We start from the raw sequence: 14,193 nt of genomic DNA, 5'->3' as shown, positions 1-14,193 counted from the left end.
AGTACAGTTACATTCTGAGGTACTAGGGGTTAAGATTCCAACATACAAATACTGGTTTATTTACACACACACACAGGTGCATATGTGTTTAACCTTTACATGAAATTATAGGTATTCTCTTTCATCTCCATGTAACTGAAATTGGACATGCTCCCATAGATGCAATCATATATAACTTTACATCTGCCTACCTTGAGCAAATACCACCTACGCGATACCAAAACCACAGTTCACATAATCCCAATCCACTCTCTATGGGGTCATTGGCATCTGATTCCAGTTCAAAGCACTGGGCTCTATCCTCAGATCTATGCATTGGCAGCAATCTAGCCCCAGCCTGTGGTTCAAGGACAACAGAGAATGTGTTTAAATTCCTGGTGTCCATTACCTTGTTGTTTGTGAGTGTGCATTTCTTCCCATTTTATTATTTCATTATTTCATGCACAGCATGAACATTAGACCCATTCTTTATTTCCTCGTAGAATAAGAGACTAAGCATTAGCATTTAGCAAGATTATACTTATCAAGAAAACAAAAGACAAGCACATCAGAGAATAAGGTGCAACTGGCTGGCAGATTGACTTTCCCTACAGGACTGATCCTGACTCAACTTGGGTTCTGTTTTTTTTTTTTGACACCTACCCCTCTGTGATGCCTTTGAAGATGCCACCTACCCCTCGTAGTCCAGACCCAAGAAAAAGGTACAAAAGAGAGTCTTTGCTATGCACATGTTCAGCAGTGTTTCCAACAGACCCTATTTGCATTGCAAGAAGTGTCTTTTTAAAGTTTATTATAAGTGGTACTGTCCTTTTCTTCCTTACTTTCTTTCACCATCATTGTTATTATTGTTCTTATATTTTGTAAAAACCCATGTAGTATCAACAGAACAGTCTCCCAGAAAACAGAGTGCAACTTTAGTATACTTCCCTAAAATGGGATTATTAAGTTTAAATAACACCTCAGCATTACATATACAAAGTATCTCTTACCACATTAAATTCCCCCCACAATATTTCTGCATTTCATTCCTCATGTGTGGAACTCTCTGCACACTGCTATTCCCATGATTGTTTCCTTTAAATGTCTCTTGTTAGTAAGGATCTCATTGACTAATTATAGTCTCATTGACTAATTATAATCGCAATTCATCCTCGTTGTATCTCCTCATATTCCATCTTCCTTAAATTTTCCCATTGTGCTTATCATTATTTTACATAGTATGCATTTAATTTATATTTAATTAATTGTCTAATCTATTTTCCTTAATATGGACCATGTCTGACACATATTACTGCTCAATAAATATTCCCTTAATGAGTGAATAATTTACATAGTGTACTGTCAAAAACAGTTTATTTAATTCACCTTAGAGATGTAGGTGAAACAGAGATAGCATTTTGCATTTAGATACTTGGGATGTTTTAGAATTCCTGGTTAATTTTCCTTTTTAAATTTTTCCTTATCTTTCCATTGGTCTATTTTGCTATTTTTTTCTAACTTTAGGATTTTTACGTGGATTTCCCAGTGACACCATGTCAGTGGCATCCCACACATTTTACTCTCTCACACATTCATTATCGATATTTCTCACTTTTTCCTTATTTCTCTATGGATTAGGAGTGGTTTAATTATTTTTCAATGGCTATATGGACTAATTTGAGAACTTTTTGTAAAAAAAATTATTTCAAAACAGAATGCAATTTATGTTATTTTCTGTATTTAGACCTTATCTTTTGCAAATATTGTCATTTTCCCCAAATGTTGCAACATATTCTTGAAAAGAAAGAGAATCCGTTTTTCTTATGATCAGCATTTAATACATACTTTTCTATAAAAACAATCTTCTTTCCTCGTAGTAATTCTGTTACGTCGTCATTAATGTTTTGTTGACTAAAACTATATAATAGAGGTGTATTAGGTTTTCCTAATGTTAAAATACTTCCATGTCTGTCTTTGCATGTCCCACGTGAGAAATTTCCTGATTTAAGATATTTGTTGTGACAATATTTTTTGCATAAATAGCACTCAATGCCAAGTCTTCATTGTGAATTACAGTCTATCATTACAACATATCCATTTTTAACGTATTTTGATGCTATTTCCTACATTCTGTATTTCTTGATATTAACATTAGAGCCAATGCTTTCTTTTCATGAGTATTACGTAATTGTGTCTTTGCTTGAGATTTTATTTTTACCTTTCTGAAACATTTCACAATATATTTGGATTTAAAAAACTGTACGGAATGTCTTCCTTTTTAAGGGATGTTAGGTGCATTTTTAATTATTGCTAAATATATATTTACTCTTAGCTTTGTCATAATGTGCATATTAAAATGTGTCATACACACACAGAGGCATATATAAGCATGTATACACAGTCATACATACACATAAAAATACATTTAAAAATCACATTTCTATTATCCTCATTGTTCTTTTTTAGATACAGCCTCTTGGTTTCCCACTATCAGAAATATTGACATTAGTAATTAACAGTTAAATTTCGGTTTTGCTGCCTTTAATTTTATATTCAATTTCGTTGTTTTTTTTAGCTTTCTTGATTCCATTTTATCTGGGCACGAAGTATGGCTTTTGAAAGATATATGATCAACTTAGCTTCCTAGTCCTTAAAAGCAGCAGAGTTTTTTGATCTGGATTCTGTACAGGAAATACTGACTTTAATATATATAATTTAGTACTGATCATTCTTTGCTGACATAGAACATAATTTACTCTTTCAATAGGAAGTTTCAAATCTTTCAATTCAGAAAAAGTCTTAATCATAGCTTGTGATATTTCTGCTGTTGCTTTGGCTAAATTTTCTTGTTTGTAGGATCAATTCATATGCATGTTCTATTTTCTTTGTCTATATATTATTCCTCCTATCGTCTGTTTCTCTTACTGTTGTGTTTTTATGGGTTCTATCCACTTTGTGTTTGTTTGTTTGTTTCACATGATCTTATATTTTCCTTATCAAATGCAACTGATTTTTAGAGACATCTAAGTATTAAGATATAATTTTTGGTATGTTTAAAGCGTTGTTCATTTTCATCACTCCAAAATGAGAGCTTGCACTGGCTAGCAGTCATTCATTCTGCATTCTTATACACCCCCAAATGTAGGAACCACTAACACACTTTCTGTCTCTATATGTTTGCCTATTCTGGACATTTAACATAATCATATCATACATTGTGTGGTCTTTCACATCTAATTTATTTAACTTAGAAATTTTTTTTTTTAATAGCTTGGTCTTTTTTGTTTTTTTTTTAAGATAGGCACCTGAGCTAACAATGTTGGCAATCTTTTTCTTTTCTGCTTTTTCTCCCCAAATCCCCACAGAGTATAGTTGTATATTTTATTTACTTGTGAATCCTTCTAGTTGTGGCATGTGGCCTCAACATGACCTGATGAGCAGTGCCATGTCCACTCCCAGGACCCGAACCGGTGAAACCCTGGGCCTCTGAAGTAGAGTGCATGAACTTAACCACTCTGCCACAGGGTCAGCTCCAGAAATATGGTTTTGAGGTTCTACGATGTTGTAATATCCATGATTATGTGACTTCCTTTTATAGCCCAACAGTATTCCTTTGTGGGGTTATATCTTTTTTGTTTATCCATTCATCAGTTGATGGACACTTGGGTTGTTTTCACTCTTTGGCTGTTAATCATAACGCTTATGATCTTTTTTGTACAAGTGTTTAAGTGAACATATGCTTTCAATTATCTTGGGTGGGTACTGAGGAGACTGAGGAGTGGGCCCAGGCATAGATGATTTCACTGCTGAATTCCACCATTTAAAGAACAATCACTACCAATCTTTCATTTCATAACTTCTTCTGGAAATAGCAGAAGTGGAAACACTTATCAACTCATTCTGTGATGCTGATGCCAAAACCAGACAAAGACACTTGTGTAGGGGAAAAAAATGGTAAATGACCTGTTAACTCTTATGAATACAGATGTAAAAATTCTCAACAAATCACTGGCAAATCAAAGTTAGCCATGTTTCTTCTATTTTGTCATAAATTTTACTTTTATGTATTAAATTTACAATTCACCAGCATAGTTTTGCTTCAGTCACTTATTTTTTGAAGCAAATAAAATTACAAACTCAATCATTTTTATATTTACCTTCATTTTTACGTTTTTGATGTTTTTTATTTCTTTGTCTAGGCCCATGTTTTCTTCTGTTCTACTCCTTCTGCATAGAAAATTGCTGAAGCACGAGCTAGCTGGCTATATTATTTCATTTTGTGTGCTTGTGAGTGTTCACTTGCACGTCTGTGTTTGTGTGAGTTTGTGCATTTTTATTTTCCTTGCAAAGTCTTTACCTATATATTGGAAAGATATTTCAAAGATTTCAGTGGGTATGAAATTCTGAAGTGACAGTTATTATTTTTCACTACTTTAAATACATCCCTCCGTGATCTCCTGGTGTGTCTCATTTCTTCTGGTCTCTGCAGTAATATTGATGTTATTCCTTCAGTATATGATACATATTTCTTCCTGAATTCCTTAATATGCTTCTACTTTGCTTTTTTAAATCAATGATTCTGAAGAGTGTAGCACATTTTCTTTGTTGGTTGGTTTGCTTTTCGCTTTCATCTGAGATGGTTAATTTTTAAGTCAAATTGGGTGGGCTATAGAGTACTCAAATATTTGGTCCATTATTATTATGAGTGTTTCTGTGATGGTGTTTTTGACGAGATTAAAATTTAAATTGGTATACTTTGTGTGAAATAGATTGCCCTCCACAATGTGAGTGACCCTTATCCAATAAACTGAAGGCCTGAATAAAACAAGGACCAGCCTCCCCTGTGCAAGAGAGAAATTTCCAGTGTACTGACTTCAGGCATCATCTGTAACATCAGCTCTTCCTGGTTCTACAGAAGAGTGCTTTGGACTCCAACTGAAACATTGTCTCTCCTGGGTCTCTAGCCTTCAAGCTCATCCTATAAATTTTGGGTTTGTCATCCTCCATAATTCTGTAAGGAAATTCTTTATAATAAATCTCACTCCCTCTCTTTTTATATATATATATATATATATATATATATATATTGTGTGTGTGTGTGTGTGTGTGTGTGTGTATAACTTATTGGTTCTGTTTCTCTGGAGAACCCTGCCTGATGCAAACTTTGGTATTGAGAATGGTTCTGGAGAATCAAAATTTTAAAGACGAATTTTCCTTATTGGTTCTGAAGTTTCTGGAATTAGCTATCTAAGCATTAGTGTCACTTAAAGACCTTAATGACTTTATTTCCAGCAGTAAAGAGAATACTGTTAGTCTGTGGTATGATCTGACAATAGAGATATTCAAAATATTACCATTGTATACTCCTAATAAAATGTTTATGAGAAGCAAGTGTCTGGATGATCAACTAAGTTATACTTTCAAACATTTTTATAAAACTAACAAGTATAACAAGATTGGCTTGTTGTTCCTAATATCATTGGACAAAGAGGGGCAAGAAAAGCATAAGCTCAGAATTTCAAATTCCCAACATGAGAGCCACATAAATGACTTTAAAGTTTCTATGTCTGCCCCTATCTCCTGTAGGTACAGAGCTGAGATTGCTGGAAACACAACCCAAAATTATTAAGCCTTGCAGAGTGTCTACTGCTAAAGTGAGGGCATTAGTTGGGGGAAAAAATGAGATTCTGAAAATTGGAATATGAACTTGCAACAAGACCCTAATACAGCTGTTGATATTGATCTCTTAAATTTTGACGGTTCTATTTGGCCATTAGAAGTATTTTTACCATTCTCATCTGAGCAGATTAATCTTACATTGCCTAAGGAAAATGTTATAGCTTCTCCTGGGGCAGTTATCATGCAGTATAATGCTAATTCTCGTCTGGACCCATCTCCAACATCCCTCCTTGCATCTAGATCTATAATTATTCACAAGTCACAACAGGCCCCTAAAGGTGAGGTATGAAATGTGACCCAGGAGGAGGTACACTACATTCTAAAAGTACTTGAGTTTTCTACTTTATACAGACAGAAATTTGGAGAATATGTGTAGATAAAGGGTGTGGGATAATGATGGAAGAAACATAACGTTGGATCAGGCCAAATTTATTAATATGGGTCTACTAAGCAGAGATTCTGCATTTCATTTGGCAGATTAGGGAGTTAGAAAGGACTCTAAGAGTTTGTTTGAATAGTTGGCTGAACCACTGAGCAAACGGTGGCCCATAGTGAGCAAGTTGGTAATACCAGTCTGACTTGATTTATTGAAAGGAAAGGGATTCAAAGTCTTAGAAGATTAGATGTTTAGAGTAGATCTGTCATTTAATACCTACTCACCCACACTGAGAGGATCCAGAAGACATAACTTTTGCCAGCAATGTAAGAAATAAATTTGTCAGGGAAGATCCAGCATTCCAGAAGAACTTCCTCTTTTGTCTTCTCTATGGGCCAAAACTTACAATGAGAACTGTAGCCACTGGATAGGGAAATATAAATGCAATGGTAATAATTGATCCTGGGGTGTCAGGGGCCAACTGGTAGCATTCGATCACCAAAGGCAAGGTGGGCACAATTATGGTAACGGACAGCAGAATCAAAGCAGCAATCAGAATAGTCTAATGTTTTACACAGACCTCTAGTGTTGACTAGCTAATCATGGCTTTCCTAGAAGCAAAATAGATAGGAAGTCCATTAAATTCTTACTTGATCTGTATAAGCAAAAAGGATTCAGATCAAGTGAACCAAAGTCTAATTAAAATCATTAAGATAGTCACAGCCCCTCAGTCAATTCCCAGACTTGAGAGAGTTTACAGACCCAGAACTCCTTGAATGAAAGGGACTTGGGTCCCCTTAAGGAAGGACCCAGAACACTACCCAAAGTTTATGCTGTTAATCTTTCTCCCAGCCTTCCCTGAAGGGACTAATGGACTTATACCATGGTAACTGCACAGGAGAAAAGGACATGATCATAGTTTTCCCAGACTACTGGACGATGTGAACTGACACTAATTCCATGAGACACAAAATGTCACTGTGGCCCTCTAGTCAGAGTAGAGCCTTATTGAGGTCAAATGCTCAATAAAGTTTTAGCTTAGGTCCATCTCATAGTGAGCCCCGTGTGTCCCCAAACCCATCCTGTGGTTAGTCTTCTAGTTCCAGAATGCATAATTTGAATAGATATACTTAGCAGTTGGCAGAATCCCTAGATTGGTTCCCTGACCTGTGGAGTGGGGGCTATTATGGTGAGAAAGTATAAATAGAAGCCATTAGAACTTACTTTACTTAGAAAAATAGCAAATCAAAAGCAGTACCTCATTCCTGGAGAGCTTACAGAGATTAGTGCCACCAAAAAGGACTTAACAGATACAGAGGTGATGATTCCAACCATGTTAACATTCAACTCTTCTATTTGACTTGTGCAGAAGATGGATGTTAAAGAATGACAGTGGATTATTGTAAACTTAACCTAGGGGTGACTTCAATTGCAGCTGATGTTCCAGGTGTGGTTTCACTGCTTGAGCAAACTAACACATGCCCTGGTACCTGTTATGCAGCTACTGATCTGTATCTTCAAACTTGCCCATAAGGCTCACAAGAAGCAGTTTGCTTTCAGCTGGTAAGGCCAGGAATACACCTTCACTCTCTCCCCTTGGGGGTGTATAACTCTCTAACTGTGTGTCATAATTTAGTTTGCAGAGTTCTTGATCCTTTCCTTTCCACAAAAGATTAATACTTGTCCATAACATAGATGACATTATGCTGATTGGACATAGTGAGAAAGAGATAGCAACAACTCTAGTTGTTGGTATGATATTTCTCCACCATAGGGTGGAAAATAAATCCAACTAAATTCCAAGGGCCTTCTATCTCAGTGAAATTTCCAGAGGTCCATTGATGTGGGATATGTTGAGATATATCTTCTAAAGTGAAGTGAAAATAAGCTTCTGCATCTAGTATCTACTAGAAAAAAGAAAGAGGCACAATACCTAGTGGGCCTGTTTAGATTTTGGAGGCAACATATTCCTTATTTAGGTGTGTTACTCTGGTCTCTTTGCCAAGTGATCCAAAGCTTCTAGTTTTGAGTGGGGTCCAGAACAAGAGAAGACTCTTCAACAGCTCCAGGCAACTGTATAAGCTATCCTGTCACGTGAGCCATTTGTTCCAGTACATCCAATGATACCTGAGGTATCAGTGGCAGATAGGGATGCTGTTTAGAGCATTTGACAGGTCTCTATAAGTAAATATCTATGGCCCTGTCGTTCTCTGTGAATAAATAGTCTTTTACTTGAGAGCAAGCTCTTGGCCTGCCACTGGGCCTTAGTAGAATTCTTGACCAAGGGCCACCAAGTTAACACATGACCTAAGATACCTATTGTGTTCTGGGTGGTATAAAAATCTTAAAAGGTTTGCTTTCAGGACGCATATATATTTCAAGGACCTTTTGTTTCTTTAACAGAGTATGTGAAGATAATATCTAGAAAGCCATCATCAAAAGAATAAAAAATATGATTTCAATTATAAAAACATACTATATATTGCATCATCTCTATTTATTAGTCTACAGTGAAGAGGAAACTTATCTTTAAAAGTAAAACTGCTAAGTAAATGAACACAATTGTTTCTGAGAACTCAGAAAATAAAGGCCTACTAAACGAAATTACATCACTAACTTATTTAAAAATTTAGGACCATAGTGAAAAGTAGATTTCAGTTAAATCTGCATGCAAGTTAAATATATAAAACAGTAACTTATTAGTTCAAATGTCTCACAATGCTGAAAATCTGAGAAGAAATTTTCTCAATGCCTCTTTGACATCTTTGTTCCACAGAGCATATATCATAGGATTGAACATAGGGATCAAAACAGCATGGAAAAGAGAAAGCAGTCTGTCTGTTTCTTCACACTGATTGAATTTAGGTTTTAAATAGGTGATAGTGCCTGACCCACAGAATAATGAGGTGGGAAGAGCAGGTTGAAAATGTTTTGGTCTGTCCTGTGCTTGATGGCAATTTCAAGTTAGTAGAGATAATTCTTCTATAGCACCCAAGTATCAACATAAAAGGAATGGAGACAAGCAATACAGCAAATATGTAGGTCACCAGCTCATTCACAAAGATGTCTCCACAAACCAGCTTCAGTAATGGTGGGATGTCACAGAAGAAGTGGTTGATTTGATTGGAACTACAAAAGGCTAGAGAGAAAATCTGGCATGTTGTCCCTACCTGCACTGGAATTCCACTGACCCAGGAGGCACCCACCAGCTAGACACAGACCTTGTAGTTCATGACTAGAGGATAGTCCAAAAGGTTACAAATGGCCACATAGTGGTCATAGGCCATCATGGCCAAAAGGAAACACATGGTGATTCCCAGCACAAGGAAGGAGAACATTTGCGTAGCACAGGCAAAAATAGAAATAGCTCCTTTCTGGTTACAAAAGTCCATGAGCATTCTGGGAATTGTGACAGATAGAAAACAGATTTCTAGGAAAGAAAAATTGCTAAGGAAGAAATACATGGGGGTCTGAAGACTAGACTCTACTCTTGTTGCTAGAATTATGATGCCATTTCCCAATAGGATAATCATATAGATGACTAAGAACATCCCAAAAAGAAACCAGTTGAATTTGAGAATATCAGAAAAGCCCAAGAGAACAAATTTCATCATTATAGTGAAGTTGGTTTCTGTAATTCTCAAATTACTTTCTCTCTGTGGACTCACATTTTTTCGCTGCATTTTCCACTTTTATAATTGGATTGGGACATGGGCTTTGGCCTTTATAATTTCTTAATTGCTTTCTGACACATTCAGGGAGATGAGATGAAATGAGAGAAATTTGAGGGTTTACTCTCATCTCCCAGCTGATAACATCAGAAACAAAAATGCTTTCCTTGCCATAAGGCTGGCGTTCTAGTTTTTATTTTTCCCCTCTTGTGTGATGGGTAAGGAACATACGTTTGTAAGTAGTAACATTCACAGTGTGAGAAGGGAGAACACAGATGAGCTATTCCAGTCAAAACCCCAACTCAATTATCAATTGACCAACTTCCATGAATTTTTTTCCCTATCAATCTAGTCAATAATATAATGTCTGGCCTATAAGACCTAACACAGTGTTCAGCTGAATATTTGCATGCATATCTTTTCTACCCTTGGCATTACATCCCATAATTCATTTTATAAAGAATATAGCACAAGGCTCTCCCCTAATATTTTACTCTGTATATGATTCTGAATTAAATTAAAACATGAAATTATTAGAATTGGTTATTTTCTATGAAGTGAGAGAGGTTAATTAAAAATACAATGAGAAAATAAAAGACAAATCATTAATTTTCAGGGTAGTGAGGTTCCAGTAATTCTCATTCTAATTCCTTGGATTAAAAGGTATTTTATTGCTTAAAAAACACAACATCTGGCATTTAGCTATTTTAATCCTAATAATATTTAGGCATTGTAGGGGAGGAAGACAATTCATCTACCCTCTTGGTCCTTCTGGCTGGTTCAAGAATTAAATTGACATGAGACAGAATAACAGAAGAAAATAAAACAAAGCTTTATAACATGTATACATGGCAGAAACCCAGGAAAACTGAGAAACTTGCCAGAATGGCCAAGATCCTCACCATAAATACTATCTTCAGCTAAAGACAAAGGAGCATGTTGGAGGTGTAGGGAATCAGTTACAGGAGATTATCAGAAAAAGCACAGTTAACAAGAGTAAGGTTATCATGCAGATTTAAGACCTTGACTTCCTCATTGATGATAGTTTCTAGAGATAAGGTCACCCCCTTCTTCCCAGCACAGAGAAACAGACACCTTTACAAATGGAGATTTCCCTTAAAAATGTAAATATCTCTTACAAAGGGTAACTTCTACATGGTTCTAAAAGTTTCTCCCATGTGTCTGCAGTTTTTGAAAACTAAACAGCCCAAAATAATCTTCATACAAGGAGACATATCCTGAGAGGGCAAATTCTGCTCCCCTACAGGCATATTGCTTTATTTTGAGCACAAACTAAATGTTTCTAGGGAAAAGTAAAATCAGCATTAAAAAACGTTAGCAAATATAGTCAGATTTTGTGCCCAAATCCTGCCATGTTTATAAGCTGATTTGATTGGACAGTATAAACAATAACAGCATATGAGCCAAAAAGTTGCACCACATATTTTTTCCAGGAAATTACAATTTGGATGATATTAATGCTTCATTTTTCCCCAATAATTCAAGACTCCCTAATAAAAGGATAGTGCTTATCATAGAAATTCTTTCATTTATAAAGGCAACATTTACTTTATTATCAATGTAGCAAAACATGTTTAATTAATTTGAATGTAATATATCATTTGTTGATTATATTTTATTAATATGTTAGCTCCTAAAATGAATAATTTTTGCACTATTATAATTGTTAACAATAGACCTTAGGAATGTATATATTTTAAATACTTCAAACATATTATTTAATTTAATTTTTTAATTCAGAAAGTCAGAAATATACAGATGCTGTCTTAAATAATGAATGCATTTTCAACCAACATATACTTAAGATTCCAATTTATATTATTTATTGAATCTTCATCCTGAAATTTCAAAAATCATCTTGAATTGAAACAGAATATCAACATATCAATAGTTCATATTGACAAATAAAAATGGCAAGCAATAGGATATGTAGGAGTATATGAGGAAGCCATTTGGTATAAACCTAATTCGGCCTTTTTTTTTTTTTTCCTCCAAAAGGGCCTGACTGGCTATTGAGCACGCATTGCATATCTGCTTAGACATTTCCTATGGCCAGAACAAAGGCCCTTGAGATAAAGATGCAACTTCCCCCCGACATTAACATTTTTCCTTAGGCTAGGAACTGATTGCTGCACTCACCTCCCAGCTCACCTGTGACCACCCAGCTGGAGACAACAGACTGCCACCCTGCTGTGTTCACCGAGACAGAAGACCTACCTGCTATTTCCATCAATCACTGTGCCGACAGAGTAGTCTCACGACTATTGTAAAAGGGACATTCCAATCATATGTGAAACATCCTCTTTGAGGGTATATAACGACCCTGTATACCCCCCCCCACCTCTTTGGAGTGCTCTGTTCCTTTGTGGAAAGACTCTCCCGGGTTATAATCCTCAGATTTAAGCTCAGAATAAACTCACCCAAATTTTCATTTATAGATTGGATATGGATTATTTTCGTCAACAATATTTAACTTTTTCAATTTTGCTCAAGTTGCTTCTTTCTCGATGATGTTTTATATTTTCAAATATTAAATGATTTAGAATCTACACCATTTTTAAAAAATTACTTAATTTGCTTTTTTTTGTGAAGACTGGCCCTGAGCTAACACCTGTTGTCAATCTTCCTCTTTTTGCTTGAGGAAGATTGTCCCTGGGCTAACATCTATACCAATCCTCCTCCACTTTGTATGTGGCACACTGCCACAGCATGGCTTTATGAGTGAGGCGTAGGTCCATGCCAAGCATCCCAAACCAGGATCGGTGGGCTTCCAAAGTGGAGCATGTGAACCCAAACAATAAGCCACTGCACTGGCCACTAATTTGCTTTTTAAAGAGCAAGTGTCCTTTACAGAGGAAATAGTAACTTCTTCCCTGTGGGAATAGCTCCTTTCCCTCTTTACATCTAAATTGCTGGTTAAGTACTCCTGTTTGCAATTAATTTGGCGTGTTTTTCCAAAAACATTTTTACATGGTAGACCAGAGTTTCCTTTATTATCTTCATGGAATATAATTTCACACACTCTTCATTTCCCAGATCTAGTCAGATTGCATGGATGTCTTAGAAGAAGAAACAGTCTTAATGATCTGATATTACCTCAAGAAAATGTTCTAATTCCTTATTTATTGATTTTTATGTGTCTTATTTTATTTTCCATAATTCCTCTGAATAGACTTTTTCAGCAAATCATGCATTTTTAACATCATCTGGACATGTTCTACTTATTTTCTCATCTTTAAGAAATACTAATTTGCTTTGTAGAAATATACATTTGTTGGTGTGGGGTAAATTTTATGAAGACAAAGGCAATTCTGTATTATAGAAACTAAGATAACTTTATTCAAATTATCATTTTCTCTAAGACACTATGGGAGCCCTTGCATGGACAAATGTAGCTCATTAGTGAACGCTACAAATAAGGATTAAGAATAAGTATTATCTATATATTTTTTAAAAAAATTAAAAATCCCTCTTTCTTATTGCAACATTTAATGATTTAATATTTCTCAATTTTAACCCTCTTCCACGTACTTTATGGGGAAGACTACTTAAAGCAGGAACTTAATATTTCCAGCCCCAAATTACTGCATTACTGTTGATTAAGTTTTGCTTCCATATCAATTTGCTGTTTCTGTAACAGAGTAATTTTCCGTGTTGGAGACTCTGCTTATCTTAACTCTGAGGAGAATATTTCTTCCAACTTTGGTCCCCAGCATTTTTTCTTAGTCAGGAGGTTAGAGTCCCTTTCAATTCTTTCACTCCACTTGTATTTGGAGATGGTAGGTACTTCCAGACCTCTGGCCTCCACTGGCTGGGACAAAGCACCCACAACGCCACTGCCATAGATGTAGAATTAGGCACTGATGGGCAGAACAAGGGCTTCCTGTTTTCTTGCTCTAAATAATGTGCTCCTGCTGTCCCCACTGGTTTCAGGGTCAGTGCTTATCAGCTGGCAGGTGCCAATGGGAAATTTATGACTGATTATGTAATACACCAAGTTTTGACCATCTGACTCAATCACACGTTCTTCATGGGAAAAGAATATCTAAATACCAAATTTACACATAGCGAGAATCTGAGGACTATAAATAGGCTTGATACAAGCCCCCTATGGCCAAAAAAGAGAATATACATTTTCTTTCTTTTTTTAGTTTCCATACACGACACCATGTTAGTGGGAGAAATTCTGAGAAAGCACTCCTTGCTGAAGCTGGAAAATATTCCCATTACCAACTGAAAGTATCACCTAAAAATATGTGCTCTTTTTCTCCTCTCCCCCACCTCCACCAATCTCTTTCTCCTCTGTTAACCAATAATCTGTTCTTTTTGTCCATGTGTTTGTTTATATTCCATATATAAGTGAAATTGTGTGATGTTTGTCTTTCCCTGTCTGGCTTATTTCACTTAACATGATAACCTCAAGGTCCATCCATGTTGTTGTAAATGAGAGAATTTTGTCTTTGTCTT

At 35.8% G+C, this 14,193-nt stretch overlaps 1 protein-coding gene and 1 pseudogene across 2 annotated transcripts in view; both read right to left on the bottom strand.

Annotated features, from left to right (window-relative positions):
* The window catches only part of LOC139074340 (cTAGE family member 2-like), a 624,763-nt gene that overhangs the window by 547,538 nt on the left and 63,032 nt on the right, over positions 1 to 14,193 (bottom strand). The window lies entirely within an intron of this gene.
* On the bottom strand, positions 8,739 to 9,717 carry LOC139074566 (olfactory receptor 10AG1-like; annotated as a pseudogene).

Source organism: Equus przewalskii, chromosome 11, assembly GCF_037783145.1.
Source record: "Equus przewalskii isolate Varuska chromosome 11, EquPr2, whole genome shotgun sequence".
Classification (NCBI taxonomy): Eukaryota; Metazoa; Chordata; class Mammalia; order Perissodactyla; family Equidae; genus Equus; species Equus przewalskii.
Note: the sequence above shows the minus strand (reverse complement) of the source record. Positions and strands in the feature narration are given on the sequence as shown.